Source organism: Dipodomys merriami, unplaced genomic scaffold (genome assembly GCF_024711535.1).
Source record: "Dipodomys merriami isolate MVZ:Mamm:240054 unplaced genomic scaffold, mDipMer1.0.p SCAF_2, whole genome shotgun sequence".
In the NCBI taxonomy this organism is placed as follows: Eukaryota; Metazoa; Chordata; class Mammalia; order Rodentia; family Heteromyidae; genus Dipodomys; species Dipodomys merriami.
Window position 1 is genome coordinate 97052661 of NW_027203381.1, and position 12141 is coordinate 97064801.

Consider the following 12141-nt stretch of genomic DNA (forward strand, 5'->3'; position numbering starts at 1 on the left):
AACCCCTGTTTTCACTGTATTTGATGGTATAATTTGTGGAGCGGAAGAGGTAAAAAACAAATTGTTTAAATAGGGATACAGGTGGACCCATTGCAACAATGAGATGTACAAGATGCTATGCCAAAAAACAAACATTTCTACTTTGGGAGTGAGGTAGGGTGGGCAGGAAGTGTAGTCGTGGAAATGGGAGGGCAAGGATAGTAAGGGAAAAACAAAGGAGGAGGCAACAATGCTTGATAAGAAATGTACTCCTAAGGGGTAGAGGAAGGGGGTGGGGGAGGAGAGATGGGAAGGGATGGGAAGGGGAAAGAAAGAAGGAAGCAACAGTGCTTGATAAGAAATGCACTCATTACCTTGCTCATGTAATTGTAACCCCTCTGTACAGTATTTTCACAGCAAAAATAAATAAATACCAAAAGCAACATTAAAAAAAGAAAACAACTATTAAGACTATTACGCAAATTACTTTTCTAAAGGATGCATCTGACATGCCAACTCTCATTTACAAAAATACATTGTTACATTTGTGTTTAACTTCCTTACACAGCGCTCTCAGGTGGAGTAGGACACACAGATTTCTAACTTAAAGCTGTTATCAGTGCTACAACTAAATGCATGAAATTGCCTTTGCAGTTAGGGAAGCAAATGCAAAAATCGTGTATGAGTGGGAAGAACTGTACTTCCTGCATAACAAGAGATTATTTTGGAGACAATTGATTAAAAAATTACATCCTTTTTATTGTGAAGTCATAAAGAGGTATCAAAATTAAAAGCAAAAATTACAGGATAAACTTAACAAAACTATCAGGAGCATCAAAGGAAGTGAAAGCGGAACTAGGCAATATGAATGAATGAACATGGGAAGGACAATTGTAGGGAGAACTGTGAACATGTACTGAAGATACTAGGGGAGAGGATCTGGTGAAATTTTGATCTGAAGACATGCGCCTAGGTCAAGAAATAACAGGATAAAATCCCTAAACCCACTACGTGTTTAAGAGTCATCCTCACCATGGGCGCTGTCTCTGTCACCTTCTCCTTCCTCAGCATCCTTGATCAACTCCAGCTGCTCTTCCCCCCATCTTCATTATCCTCACCATCCAGTATGTCCCGCTCCTCAGTAGAGTCATCTGTACCCTTCTCAGATTCTACCTTGACATGAGTCTCATATTTCTTCATGGAGCTGCTGCTCTGTTCTTTTGACTTCTCATTCTTCACCCCGAATGGAGACGATAAGGACAGGTTCTACTTGTTCGCTTTGTTCCTTTTCAATGTTTTCCAGGCTGTCCAGTGAAGAATTCACTTTTGGTTTAATATGGGTCAGTTCCTTCTTAATGGCTTGAAGGTCATCTCCTTTCAACTTTCCAGACTTGGAGGAAGATTGCCGCTATACACTCTTAGAATTGAAGCTACTTTTGCCCCTGATGAGGTGTTTCCTAATACACATTGACATTTAGAGGGCACCACGACTCAAGCAATAGGAGGCTGCGGCACACGTGCTAGGTAAACGTACATCCTTCCGTAACAATCTCGTTGAAAGTCATAGTCCAAGTCAAATGAAGAGCTGAGTAGAGGTGACGGAGAAAGGTGTTGTGGTACTGACCGGTACATCTCAGCTGCAGATAATTTCACACCTGCCTTTCCTCGATTCACTTTTGGATCTGCAGCCAGATTCATATCTAAAACCTGGCCAGCAATCATTCTGCCACCCTCGCCTGCTACAGCAGCCCGAGCATTTCTCTCATTAACATGCTGCACAACGACAAGCCCTTGTGAACAGAGCAGCCCACAATTTTGCCATACATCGTGAAGACGTCTTGAGCACAAAGGTATTGAGATAACCAATGAATACACAGGAGTTCATGGAACGAGGATCGTCTTTTTGGTAACATTGCTAGCCATTGTGTCTGATAGTCTGGCTCCTCAAAAAACTGAACGTGGGAGGGAAAAGATATTCTATTTGAATCTCCTACTCCTACATTCTGTGAGAAATCGACAGCTCCTCAAGGTTGGCAAGAAGGAAACAACCGGCCAGTCCTCGCCTCTTCACAAAATGGCTCCTGAGTCTCCTCTTGAATTTTTCTTTGTAATAAGCCTTCCTTCATTTTTTTATTGTAAAAATGTTGTGCAAAGGGGTTGCAGCTACATGTGTAGGATAATGAGTCCGTTTCAAAGCGAGCATTCTTACCTCCTCCTTCATTTTTCCCCTACTATCACTTTCTTTCCCACCTCCCCAACTCCTCCCATATCCCATCCCTACCCCGACATTGCAAAGTTCGTTTTCAATTTAGTGTCCTGTACATCTCCTCATCAGGTCAGCCTGCATCCTCATTTAAGCGTTCTGCAATATCCTTTCCCCTCCCCAAATTACAAAATATATATACAAGGTGCAGAGCACCAGCATAAAATCCAGTGAAAACAGGTGTTATAACATATACTGTATTGTAAATACATTAAAAACACTTAGTAAGAAAGAAAAAGAAAGAAAACTTTTTGTGTCCCTGTTGTGGGGTACATTTTGCTTAATATTATCTCATATGGTCTATATGTACATAGCTTGTGACCTACTTTGCTTGTCCTAGACATATACTAGTCACTGCAAATAAGGGAAACTATGGGACCTATGTTTCTTTGGGCCTGGCTTACATCAGTTAATATTTTTTCTAAGTCTTTCCATTTCCTAACAAAAGAGATAATGTCATTTTTTTCTGACCGAGGCATAGAATTCCATTGTGTGTGTGTGTGTGTGTGTGTGTGTGTATCTATATCTATCTCTATCTCTATCTATCTATCTATCTATCTATCTATCTATCTATCTATCTATCTATCTATCTATCTATCTATCTATCTATCTATCTATCTATCTATCTAGCACATAGCACATTTTCTTGATCAATAAATCCACTGAGGGGCATCTGGGTTAACTATGGTAAATAATGCTTCAATAAACATGGTTGTGCTGGTAGCTTTGTATGACCTTGTTTGTGATCGTTTGGGTAAATGCCCAAAAGTGGGATTGCTGGGTCAGAGGGGCGCTCTAGGTGGAGTCTTTTGAGGAACCTCCATACTGCTTTCCAAAGTGGTTGAACAAGTTTACACTCCCACCTACAATGCAGTAGGGTACTCTTTTGGCCACATCCCCTCCAGCATCTGTTGTTATTAGATTTCTTGATTATAGCCATTCTAGCTGGGGTGAGGTGGAATCTCAGCTTTGTCTTGATTTGCATTTCTTTCATGGCTAGACAGGTTGAGCATCTCTTCATGTGTCTATTGCCCATTCTTATTTACTCTTCAGAGAAGTCTCTCTTTAAGTCTTTAGCCCATTTATTTATTAGGCCATTGTTTCTTTGAGGATTTGTTGTTGGGGGATTTAGTTTTTTGAGTTCTAAGTATATTTTAGATATGAGACCCTTCTCCGTTGTATGGCTAGTGAAGATCTCCCAGTCTGTGGGCTTTCTGTTGATCTTGCTAGCTATGTCCTTTGACTTGCAGAAGCTCTGCAGCTTCATGCAATATCATTTGTCCAACCTTTCTTTAATTTTTGTGCTTCTGTGTCTCTATTAAGAAAATTTCAGCCTGTGCCAAGAAGCCCTAGAGTTTCTCCTATTCATTCCTATAATGTTTTCATTCAGTCTGCTTTTATTTCGAGGTCTTTGATCCATTTGGAGTTGTTCTGGTTCAGGGTGATAGATAGATAGATAGATAGATAGATAGATAGATAGATAGATAGATAGATAGATAGATAGATAGATAGATAGATAGATCTAGTTTTCGTTTTCTACAAGTGTTTAACCAATTTTGCCAACACCAGTTACTGAAAAGGCTGTCTTTCTTCCATTCAATTTCTTTAGCTCCCATGTTAAAGATTAGGTGGCTTTAGGTTTGTGGGATCATTCCTGTGTCTTCAGTCCTATTCCATTGGTCCTCAGGTCTGTTCTGTGCCAGTACCAAGGTGTTTTGAATATTATGGCTTTGTAGTAGAGTGTGAAATTTGTAATTGATATTCCTCCAGCGTTGTTCTTTCTACTAAGGATTGTTTTTGCTATTCGAGGTCTTTTATTGTTCCATATGAATTTTTGGGTTGCTTCTTCTAATTCTTTGAAGAATGAGGTTAGAATGTTGATAGATATCACATTGAATTTGTAGATAGGCTTTGGCAGTATTGCCATTTTCATGATGTTAATCCTCCCAATCCAGGATTATGGGAGGTTTTTGCACTTACTTAGTTCTTCTTTAATTTCCTTTTTCAGGTTTTTAAAGTTTTTGTCATACACGTCCTTCACCTCTTTTGTCAAGTTAACTCCTAAGGATTTTATTTTTTGTGGGGCTGTTACTCATTATTGGCATACAGGAAAGCCATTGATTTCTGAGTGTTAATTTTGTACCCTGCCACTGTGCCAAAGTTTCTGATCAGCTCAAAGTAACTTGGGAGTGGAGTCCATGGGGTTCTTTAAATACAAGATCGTGTCGTCTGCAAAGAGGGAGAGTTTTACTTCATCCTTCCCTATTTGGATCCCTTTTATGTCTGCATCTTGTCTTATTGCTGTAGCTTAGCGTTTTAGGTTGAAGAGGAGTGGCAAGCGTGGATACCCTTGTCTTGTTCCTGAATTTAGAGGAAATGGCTTTAACTTCTCGCCATTAAGTATAATTCTGGCTTTAGGATTGTCATTTACAGCCTTTATTATATTGACTAATGTTCTATGGATTCCTGGTTTTCCAGAGCCTTAACCATAAAGAGGTGTTGGATCTTGTCAAATGCTTTTTCTGCATCTATTGAGATAACCATGTGTCTTATCCTTGCTCATGCTGATGTGATGAATTGTATTGTTTTGCATATATTGATCCAGTTTTGCATCCCTGAAATGAATCCTGCTTGATCGTGGTGTATGATTCTTTTAATGACTTGTTAAAGTTGATTGGCCAAGATTTCGTTGAGAAGTTTTGCGTTGATATTCATCAAGGAAATGGGTCTTTAGTTCTCTTTTTTTGATGAATCCCTGCCTGGTTTGGGGATGAGGATTATGCTGGCTTCATAAAAAGAGTGTGGTAGTGAATTTTTGCTTTCAATTTCATTAAAGAGATGGAGGAGGATTGGTGTGAGTTCTGCTTTGAAGGCCTTGTAGAACTGAGTTGTAAATCCATCTGGTCCTGGACTTTTCTAAGCCTTAATTTACTTTTTAACCATTAACTTACTCTGTAGAAAATCTTTTCTAAATTCAATTATTATGGACAATTGACAGGCTCTAAAAATTAATTTTAAGGTATATGCAGTTATGCTATCCAATATTTACCATTATAGGAGTCAAAACATTGCCATAAATAGTTACCTTTTTATTTTCACTTAAAAAAAGAAAATTTAAATGCTTAGAGGAATTTATTTTCAAAAGTCCTAGTATTATTCAATAAATTACTGCCTCTATTTGTTGTTTGTTTGTGTTGGCTACAGTTGAATTCAAGGCTTCTGGTTTACAAGGCTTGTGTGATCTGCTAGCACTGTAGTGTATGAATAATACCCCCAGTCCAATTTTCTTGCTGTTAGTTTTGGAGATAGAGCACATGAACTTTTATTCCTGGGATGGTTCTTTCAATTCTCAGACTCTTGAGTATTTAGAGTTACAGGTGTTAGCCACCAATACTTAGTTTATCCTCTTTGTTTAAACTTTATTGTATTATTTGTATTTTCCTTCTTATGTATACTGAAAGGTACATTTGACATTGAATATTTGGGTCACAATTAGCTATACATGTTTATAATAGATATCAACTTATCAAATGTATTTTAAGTACATATAAAGAACAAATCACCTTCAGCTAAAATTGCCTATTGCAGATATTAATTTTATCCATCTGTTCTCTTTTTAACTTTTGACAAAGGGACATATAGAGGCCATGTTTGCTATGATAGCAACGGTGTAAGTCATGGTATGCAGGAGTACTGCTAATCAGTTACTGCATTTTAATATGACAGCCAAAATTGTATTAAACATCTTCTTATCATGGTATAAGAAATAGATACCCAATGACTTAGATTCTGTTTATTAAGTTTGGTACCTATAAGGAATTTCTTATAGATGATTTAGGTGACTCTGTTATAATATAGATTTACATGTCTCTTCTCTAGAAATTGTTTTCTATTTATCTGGGGAGATATTTAACATTATATTTTAAATAAAAACTAACCTACAAACAATATAGAATATCAGTATATATATATTAAATCATTATATGTTATCTCAATATTATGTACAATATATCAGTTAAATAATTTTAATAGGTACATAATAAAATTTAATACATACATGAACTTTCTTTAAGGAATGAGATATTTGAGATGAATAAGAATAAGTAATTATAAACACTTAAATAAATGATACTTTATTATTACCTAATTATTTATATAATTATACAGTTATTTAATTATGTGCTAAAGAAATGTTATGTGCTAAATGCTTGTGTGCTCCAAGCATAAAACCCTAACAGTACCAAACCTAGTATGACTATATTAAAGGAAATACCACTGAGGAAGTAATTAAGATTCTGTAAGAGTATAACTGTGTGGTCCTGATGAAATAAAATTAATCTTTCAAGTAGGGCCACAGAATACTGAGGAAAGTCTAGTGAGAGGCATGGGAGAGAATGATGAAAAGGGTTACATTGAGGTTTCTCAAGAATATTCTCTCTCTCTCTCTCTCTCTCTCTCTCTCTCTCTCTCTCTCTCTCTCTCTCTCTCACACACACACACACACACACACACACACACACACACACACACACACACATACACACACACACACACACACACAACGGAAGATGGAGAAGGAGAAACTCTCAGAGGTCAAGTTCCTTCCAGGATAATCTTGACTCTTGGATTCTAGCCCTCCATAACTTTCAGAAAATAAATATTCATAATTTAAGCCTCTCAAGTCTATAACAAGGCATTTTTAGCCCACTATAATCTGTAGCAAATTTCATAGTTACTTTGTTTTGCCATTGTTTATCTTTTTATAGTAAACACACTCCTTATTTATGGCAGCAATGCTTGCCTAGTTCTTTATGCGTAGTAAAGAATAAGAAAAAATAGGGAAAAATGTATTATTCAGATTCTATCCAAGAAACAAGCTGATTACTTAGTTGTGTCATATGAATTAGTTGTTACCCAAATTTAGAATAATTCTGAAAAAAAATCTGGATTAGTAAAATCAATGAGTCTACAAAAATAACTATAATGGTGGTGGACAAGCTAGCACTCATACAAAGAAAAGGAAATCAAGGACATATTCATTTGATGTATACTAGAAAAAGAATTCATATGGAGATCCATAGAGATTTTTAGCTGTGGGAGAGATTTTGCATTTGTAACAAACTATTTATTAGATCTAACACCTAATACCTGATGGACAACTGGAATCAGAGTGATTAACTCAAGGATCAGTTCCAAAAGTAAATGAAGTAGAGGAGATAACCTAAGAACACTACCCCAAATGTTTATGACTAACTGGAACTATCAGAACTTTCTGAGATTATAGGCCCATGCTTCAATATAGCCTTTCAAATCCCAGGTAAATTTCTCTCTTAATTACAATCTAAATATCAGAGAACAAAATGTAGGGAAACATAACTCTCAACCTCAACCAAATCAACAAATGTATACCATCACAACAACAACAACAATTAAAACTTCAAACTTCCTTGACAGTAAAAGGTTAAATTGCTCTTCGGATGTTTCACAGTAAAATAGAATGCAATAATGAAACCCTGTCTAGTGAATCTTCAAAATGGGGAAAAATGCTATCCATTCTTCTCACAGCAGTCTACTGTAATGCATGTCTTTCAACATTTTAAGATTAAATATTTCCTTATATATGAAATGAATTTCTGAAATTAATGAATACTGTGGTTCTTTTCTGGCATACATTTCTGTTTTTGTCTTTTATTATTATTCTCCATCTCTTTGGTGTCCAAAAGCAAAGAAAATTGCAAAATATACAACACTGTAGAAATCTTTAATAACATTGAAGTTCTCTGAGCCAATCAATTACAATGTGTATTATTTATCTTTGCACGTTACATAGTACATACTATTCAAAACCTCACATTATCCTGAATTATCCCAAAGAAGATTTCCTTTGGTAACTCATTTCAGATTCATTTTTTTTCTTTTCTCTAGCTCAATTTTGATTATGATATTTCATCAATAAGCACCTAATTTACAAGCTGAGTTTGTAAAAAGATGTTATCATGCAGCCAAATTTAGGAAGTGAGATTCTAATTATCAAGATTGCATAGTTCGAATAAAATGAAGAGCATTATACTTTATCTTAAGGCATTATATTATGACAAACTGAAAAAAAAATCCTTCTTATTTTTTAATTAAAAGAGGCTATTTTTATAAGGTAGACAAAACTCTCCCACAGAAGAATCTCTTACTGTGATACTGACATTCTCTTTTCTAAAATGTGGAGCCACAACACCCTCTATTGATTATGCAGTTCGTTTGATGGCATGCTTTGGAAGAATGAAGTATTTAAACCATAATTTTAAGTAGAGTAAAACTGTTTCATATTTCGCTGGGCAGAAAATTATTAATATCATCATTGAAAAGCACCATTGCTACTATTTATTTTCATATACTAGCCTGACTTTGTTTCTTCCGTTTTGTGGTCTTACAAATGCTATAACTCTGATATTATTAAAAGACAAAGTATCAGATAAACTTCACTTTGGAGTTCCTAAAATACATGCATTTAACTGTATAAGTAATCACATACAAGCAATCACCACAATGGAAAACAATGCTAATGATGATGCTATAGTTCCTGCTTGAATATGTTTGGGATTGAGTCCTATAAAAACAGAAAAAATTCTGGAGGTAAATGTTGAAATTGTTCTTCAGAATCTTAACACAAGAATCTCCTAGAATTTGTTAATTTTTTCCTGGGAAGTGTTTCTTAAAGTGAATTTCCATTACTAGCAGTATTAACATTACAGGAAATGTGGGCAACATGAAAAATTTTCAGTTCTATCTTGGACGATTGCATCATAAGATGTGGAATTTCAGAATTTACTTAGATATTTCTAAGTTTAAAAGTCACTTTCTGATCTTTGCTAATTTGATTCAGTTATCTCAAGAAACTTTTTTTTATCAAGTATTCTGGGAGAATCTGATAATGTGTATGTACTCTATTACCTGTGAGAGATCAAAAAGTGATGTGGAAAACTAAGAATAAAAAATACTCAAAGAATTAAAAAAGAATAAAATGTCATCTAAAATTAAATATAGAGATACATAGCTTATGTATATTATATAATCAATTGATTACTTTAGTCAATGGCTTCTTAGATTCATGTCTAATTGTGTGCAAACACCTTATAGACTTTCCATTTATGGTCAAAATTTTATTTCACTCATGCACACATAAGACCAGTAGTATTATCTTATTGACTTCTAAGCTGAAAAACCGAGGATAAGGAGACAAAATGGAAATAATCTGTGACTGAAAAGAAAAAAAAAATCTTTGTTCAAGTAAGCAATTTTGTCTTTCTCAATCCTTTTTATATAAGTACATATCTATTTATTTTGTCTTTGATAGTTTTCCTCTGAAAGCTGACATTTTTGCATAAGGTTGTAAGGAAGCACAATCTGTAGGATCTTAATCTGTCTGTCTGTCTGTCTGTCTGTCTGTCTGTCTGTCTGTCGTCTGTCTGTCTCTGTCTCACTCTCTCTCCCATGCCAGATCTGGGAATTGAACTCAGTGCCTGTGCACTGTCCCTAAGCCTGTTTGTGCTCAAGGCTAGGACTCCACTTCTTAAGTTACAGCTCCATTTCTGGCCTTTTTTGGGGGGTAGCTAATTAGAGATTACAGTCCTTTGGGCTTTCCTGCCTGGCTGGGTTTAAACTATGGTTTCAGATCTTTTGAGTCACTAGTATTACAGGCAAGAGCCACTGATGCCAGGCTTGTAGGATCTCTTTTGTTGAAGATAGAAGGGAGACCTTTCTCCCTTTAATGTTGTATTGCAAAGCAAGTCATTCAAGGTGAGCTTTGCCAATCCTTTGATGAAACTATTATGTCATACATTACATACTGGATCTGAGGAGCTTGAACAAAGTTATCAACAAAACAAATGGTTTAAATTTTTTTTGTCACTCTGACTTTAAAGTTAGATCTTTGTATTTGCGTACCTCTACCACGCAAGATGGTTTCTAGATGGCTCTTTAGTTGTATTTGTTTTTAAAGTTTTGTTTTTCTTCAGATGTATTCTCACTTTTTTTTTTCTCCAGGATAAACCTCAGGCTAGTTCACTCCTAATTTTTCATAGCAGGGATTATAGGGCATAAACAACTATGTCCAACAAAATACATGTTACCATAAAGTTACAATCTATGATTGTATTATAATATCAGTAATTTTGTTAATGGTTAGAATCTACTAAAAACCTGGAGTTTCAGCAATCACGTTTATTCTTAAACCAAAGTTATAACCACACCATCACCTTCCAGATTACTTCTCTTTAGGCATACATGGGTTGCATGAATTGTGTTTGAGTAGGTTTGATAGAGAAATTAGAATAATTTCCTTTTTATTTAAGAGACGTGGGCATTTGGGGATATTTGTATCCCCTGTAGAACCAATCTCCTAGGGATAACAAGAAGTAACTATAGTATAATGGTAAGTAATTCAGTACTGATTGGCATGGCTGCGAATGTCACTACAGAATGTTATTTCAGGGTTATATCCCTTCTGATGAAAGACAAATGTAGTCACAAGGACAAAAGTGAGGGTGCTCACAGGAAATTGGACTGTCTCAAAACGTATCCAACAATTGCTTGCTATCCTTTTGCATCTGTCTGTCTTTTGAAGGATAACACATTTGCTTAATACTCAATAAGATCAGCCAAAAATGGAGAGTTTATAACATGAATGCAGAAAGTATATGAAACTTATTTTATGCCCAATAGTGAATACTCTTGAAATCCTTATTTTCTAGAAATATGTAATCAATCTCATTCGCATGGACTGGACAGTAAACAATACAATTTTACAAAGTTGAATCTTTTTGATTTTTTTTCCTGTGTAAAATCTGGGCCTGGGCACTGTCCTTAAACTTCTTTTCCTTAAGGCTATCACTCCCCAGTGTGGAAGCCATAGCACCTTTTCTAGCTTTTTCTGTGATTACTTGAAGATTATAATCTCAGGGACTTTTTTTGCCTAGGCTAGCTTTGGACCGTGATCCTCAGATCTCAGCTGCCTGAGTAGTTAGGATTACAGGCATGAGCAACTGGCATTTGGTTGAAACTTGAATCTTTTTAACAAGACCACAGTTACATGAACATTGGCAATTGTAGGAAATACTGAAGAAAGAAAGAAAGAAAGAAAGAAAGAAAGAAAGAAAGAAAGAAGAAAGAAAGAAGGAAAGAAGGAAAGAAGGAAAGAAGGAAAGAAAGAAAGAAAGAAGGAAGGAAAGAAAGAAAGAAAGAAAGAAAGAAAAGAAAGAAAGAAAGAAAGAAAGAAGGAAGGAAAAAAGGAAGGATAATAAGGAAGGAAGGAAGGAAGGAAGGAAGGAAGGAAGGAAGGAAGGAAGGAAAGAAGGCAGGCAGGAAGGAAGGAAGACAGGAAGGAAGGAAGAAAGACAGGAAGGAAGCAAACAATAACAACAACAAAAACCTAGAATTCCTAGGTGTGTCAAAGTCTCCAAATTTGAGTCCCTGGAAATGGTAGAGTATTCCCTTTGGCCACTGTGTAAACTCTAGTAAGTGTTCAGAGTTTAGTAGTAAGAGCTAAGCATTTAGCAGCTAAGCCTGATTTACAGTCAAACAAAACTTATTCTTTGTGTTTCATCTGATAAAACTGTGACGGAGTCAGTTGCTACGTTTCTTGGAAATTTTCAACTTCAAGACTTACCAGAAAATAGAAGTCAAAGTTTTCTAAAGAGTTGTCTGAGAGAGCATCTCTAGACTTTGAAACTGTTCCACACAGAAAGAGTTACTGAGACTTACAATGTTATAAGGGTGCAGGCACAGCACGAAAGACATGCTGCTCAACAGAAAAGCCTAATGGCATGGGAGAGCCCTGGGGTTTGCAATTAGGGTGGCACCTACTGCTTAGCCACACAGGCTGCACGTGAACTGTGCGACAGTACATA

General features: G+C 35.9%; 1 pseudogene; it reads right to left on the bottom strand.

The window, feature by feature from the left end:
• Nucleotides 1-994: 994 nt before the first annotated feature.
• LOC138831730 (heterogeneous nuclear ribonucleoproteins C1/C2-like) lies at nucleotides 995-1902 on the bottom strand (annotated as a pseudogene).
• Between the last annotated feature and the right edge of the window lie 10239 nt (nucleotides 1903-12141).